Raw genomic sequence first — 5,280 nt, 5'->3', positions numbered from 1 at the left:
TCAGCTGCAGGTTACTGACAGTGTCAGCGATTTTTAAAAATATTCTTTGCAGTTTTTGATTAATTATGTTTGATGATTAGAATAAAGTTATTTCCAAATTATTTCATTATTTTAACGAGTATTATTTTATTGTAACAAATCTATATAATTGTGCAACCATAGTATTTTTATTGATTTATTTTAATAAATATAAAATGTATACACTGCTAATACAACAACATTTTATATTCAGACTATAGAAAATTAAAAATTATACCAGAGGTTGACATAATTTATACCAATTTTTGATTTTCAGTAAAAAAAATGTAATATTTAAATTGTCTGGTCAACATAATAAAGTAAAATAGATTTAGGTTACAAATAAATGTTCCTATTCCAACTATTTTATTTTATTCAATATTAAAAAAAAAAAAATTGTATGCTGAAAAGTAGTGTATTGTGAGAAGTTAATTTATAGAATATAAATGTTAAATATTTTAATATAATATTTTTTTAACTCATTAATATAAAACAAAATTATACATATTAAAACAATACAATTTCTGCAATTTAAAACTAAGAATTATAGTTTATTGACTATTACGTAAAACAATGTTCACTCCGCGTGTGTATATACATTTCATTAAAAATATTAAATCAATAAGTTGCAGTTGTGCGTTCAATGTGCACAGTCATATCGATATTCGTTCTCTTATCTTATATTAATTAAGCGTGCGTTCCTACAGTATGTTGTGCGTGGTTTGTAACGACGAAATATTTGAAAACGATGATATAAAATGCTCAAAATGTATAGAATATTTTCATTTTTCGTGTGCTGGCATGAGAGAAGTTAATTTCCGAAAACTGGCCAAACTAAATAAGGATAGATGGTGCTGCGGAAAATGTAAAACAACAACGGTTAGTAGTATGGGTATTATACAGGCCAATGACTCCTTTATTGGCTCAAATGAAACATTATCTGACCTAGCTGAATCAGTTAAATTTATGAGCAAACAATTTGATGGTTTTGGTACTCAATTATTGGATGTTCTTAATTCGATTAAAGAATTAAAAGAAGAAAACAAAAGTTTGAGAGAAAATAATTGTAAACTGTATGTCGACATTAGAAATTTAACAAAAAAAGTTAATTTACTGGAACAAAAATCAATTATAACTAATGTGGAGATAATCGGTGTGCCGGAAAAAACAAATGAAAATTGTGTGGAAGTTGTTGAACACATTGCTACGGAACTAGGTGTCAAATTAACAGTAGTAAATGCTTTCCGAATGTATTCCAAAGTAACTAACAAACCAAGGAAAATTATTGCAAAGTTAAACTCGATAGAAAACAAACAACAACTAATGGATATTGCTAAGAAAAGGAAACTAAACACTAAGAACTTGGATGAAAACTGGGATTTTGGAAATATTTTCATAAACAATGAGCTGTCGTCATTTAACAGAGACTTATTCTTCAAGGCTAGAATGTTTGCAAAAACTAATGATTTCAAGTTTGTATGGTATAAGGATTTTAAAATTTTTATAAAAAAAAACGAAAATGCTAAAGCTCATATAGTACAGGATGATTTAGATCTATCCAAGCTTCGGTGAGCTTTTTCTCAAAAATTTTGTCTGTAATAATTTATAATAATTTATTTTTTATCATGATTAACTTTAATGTAGTAAATAATTATCTGGATTACAAAACTAATTACTTTGAATCAATAACTGAATTCAAAGATAGGTATAATTTTAGTAACAATATGTTTATTAGTGTTTTTTGTTGTAATATTAGGAGTGTAAATGCTCATTTTGATGAATTTATTCTGTATATAAAAAGTGAAAAAAAGTATTCTAATTTAGATGTTATTGTATTTACTGAAACATGGCATACAGCAGATAATTGCAATTATAAGATTCCTGGGTATAAATTGTATGTTTCGACACATAAAAGAAATCAAAATGATGGCATAATGGTATTTATTAAGGAGAAATTTTCCATAGAGATGTATGAATATAACTATGAAATGGCAAACTTTATAAAACTAAAACTATCAGTCAATGATATTCAATTTAATATTTTGTGTGTATATAGATCACCGTCTGGTGATATTGATTTATTTTTATCTTCATTCGATAGTATATTAACAGCTGATAGAAAATTGAGTGGTTATTATATGATTATTGGTGATTTGAATATTAATATCGTGGGAACAAAACAAATTAACAATGATTATCTCGACATGTTATCAGAATATGGTTTTAGATCGTTCATTAATGTATATACTAGAACTCCAGTAGGTTGTGCACATTCGTGTTTAGACCATATATTTATAAAATATAATAATTGCATCGATAATAGGATTGAAGCAGGTGTTATCCAAACAAATATTTCCGATCATTACTCGGTAATTATGGCATTAGAATTGAAGAACAAACTTTTATCTCATAATAACAATGTATATAAAACAATTAATTATAACAAGTTAAATGAACTGTTAAAATTAGAATCCTGGTCGGAATTATACTATAATATAAATGTTAATAAATGTTTTGATATTTTTATTCATACAATTTTGCATGCGATTAACTCATCTACGACATTTAAAAAGGCCAATGCGAAAAATAAGCATATACAAGAGTGGATGACAATGGGTCTGCTATGTTCAGTGCGTAAAAAACAGGCTTTATCTTTAAAAGTAAAAAAACACCCCAATAATGATAAACTACGTTCATATTATGTTAAATACAAAAATATTTTCACTTCAATTTTAAGAATTACTAAAAACAATTTTTATAAAAAAAAATTTAATGATATCTCTTACAGTCCAAAATTAACTTGGAAATTAATAACAGAGCTCACTTTATCAAAAAATAAAAATAGTAATCACATTAAATCATTAATGCACAATAATGAACATATAATTCCTTCAGAGGATCCAGTCAGAGCATCAAATGTTTTTAATATGTTTTTTACAAATATTGGTATTAACCTTGCAAATAAAATAAAAAATTCTAATCAACATTTTGTTGAAACTAATACAGATGTAGATTTTGATATGTATTTTAATGAGGAAATTAACAAGCCTGAAATTATAAAAATTATAAATAATTTAAAAGATGACACTGCAGCAGGTTTTGACGGAATATCGGTGAAAACAATAAAGTCTATAGCTGTGAATATTATTGAACCATTAATATATATTTATAACTTAAGTATTTCCAAATGTACTTTTCCAGACAAACTTAAAATAGCAATTATTAAACCACTATTCAAACACGGAGATGCTACTAATATAAATAATTATAGGCCGATTTCTATGATAAGCAATTTTGCAAAAATACTAGAAAAAATAATAAAGTTGAGATTGGTAGTTTACTTAGAAAAAAATAAATTGTTGTCTAAAAACCAGTTTGGTTTTAGACCTGGGTTGAGCACTGAAAATGCTTTGTATAGTGCCAGTAATTTTATTTATAATGCACTTGACAGTAGTAAAAAAACAATGGCTATATTTTTAGACTTAGCGAAAGCATTTGATACTGTTAATCATAATGAGCTTTGCAACATCTTACCAAGTTTTGGTCTAAAGAATAACAGTTTTAAATGGTTTAAAAATTATTTAGAAAACAGAAAACAATTAGTTCAAATCAATGACAGTAAAGGCGATGAGATGAAAATACAATGTGGTGTACCGCAAGGTAGCGTCTTAGGCCCTATACTGTTCATATTATACATAAACTCTATATGTGATTTAAAAATAGATGGACAGATTGTGACTTATGCTGATGATACATGTCTTCTGTTTTCGGGGGATTCATGGGATGAAGTTCGCTCAATAGCAACAAAAGAATTTAAAAAAGTAATTAAGTATCTCAATCATAGGCAACTCTCTATAAATTATCAAAAAACAAATTATATAAACTTTTCAATTAATAAAGATCAGAACCATTATGATGAATTAAAAATCTGTTTCTGTGAGAATGAAGATAGTTGTAATACAACTTTTTGCCAAACAATATATAAGGTCTCTAGTATCAGGTATTTGGGTATAACTTTTGACAAACACATGAAATGGAAATTACACGCCAATAATATTATAATGCGTATGCGTACTTTAACTTTTAGTTTTTCCAAGCTACGGAACTATTTACCTGTGCAAACTATGCGTATAATTTATTTATCTTTATTCCAATCAATATTCCAATATGGTTTATTGGTCTGGGGAGGTCTGAATGAGTGTGCGGTTAGACCTTTAAAAATTTTACAAAGAAAGATTATTAGGATCTGTTTATGCAAAAATAACTTAGTAGGATCTACGGGAGAAAATTTTAAACTGTTTAGAGTGCTACCATTCGAGAGTGTGTATAAAAAAGGTAACTATTCTATATGTTTACCTATATGTAATACAAAATTATGAAACATTTGTAGATATGGAAATTATAGGGAAAAAAAGAGAAGTAAGAGCTTTTGATGTGAATATAATTTACTACAAAAAAGCATTTGGACAAAAATTTATTAATTATTTAGGTCCGAAATATTTTAATTTAATGCCACTAAATTTAAAAAAACTCATTTTCACTAATACTGGGAATCTTAAAATAGCAAGTATAAAAGAGCAAATTGACTTATGGTTATTTTCTTTATTAAGTGTATAAAGACTAAAATGCAACATTTATTTTATCAAATTTATTTCTCATACTTTTCTTGTTCATAAATATATCAATCTTAGATTTAATGTAAACATTTAATAGTGTACCTATATTTATTTGTGTCTATAATGTAACTCTCTACCTCCATCACAAGCATATGCTTAAAGGAGGTAGATAATTTATTGTAAAATGTAATCTTACTGTTATTATTTATTTGTATTATAAATGTTTTCTTTACAATAAATATTTTTTCAAAAAAAAAATAGTCCTGGCGGATTATAAGAGAAAAAAATCCATGCCACTTCTAGGAATTGTAATGGTCAATATGAAAGAACAACCCCAATAAAAAATAAAAAAAAAAATACAAAAACGTTCGAAACGGGTTAACATTAAAAGTTAATAGAACTAAATGATATAATGGAATTTCAAAAAGAAAACAATTTAGTGTCGAGTTTCAAAGAAAACAATATCTTATAATATTATATAGGTAGGTAGGTACTCATCGAGTATACCTATACAATATTATATATTATGTGTTGTGTACAAGCAACGTATTATTATGGTTAACGTTCGAGCGATTTTTCAAAGAATGTTTTTACTAAAAACATAAAATATATAATTTAATAGTATCCATGTAAAACACTGCTTATA

This window comes from Acyrthosiphon pisum, chromosome A2, assembly GCF_005508785.2.
Source record: "Acyrthosiphon pisum isolate AL4f chromosome A2, pea_aphid_22Mar2018_4r6ur, whole genome shotgun sequence".
Classification (NCBI taxonomy): Eukaryota; Metazoa; Arthropoda; class Insecta; order Hemiptera; family Aphididae; genus Acyrthosiphon; species Acyrthosiphon pisum.
This window is presented reverse-complemented; position numbering follows the sequence as displayed.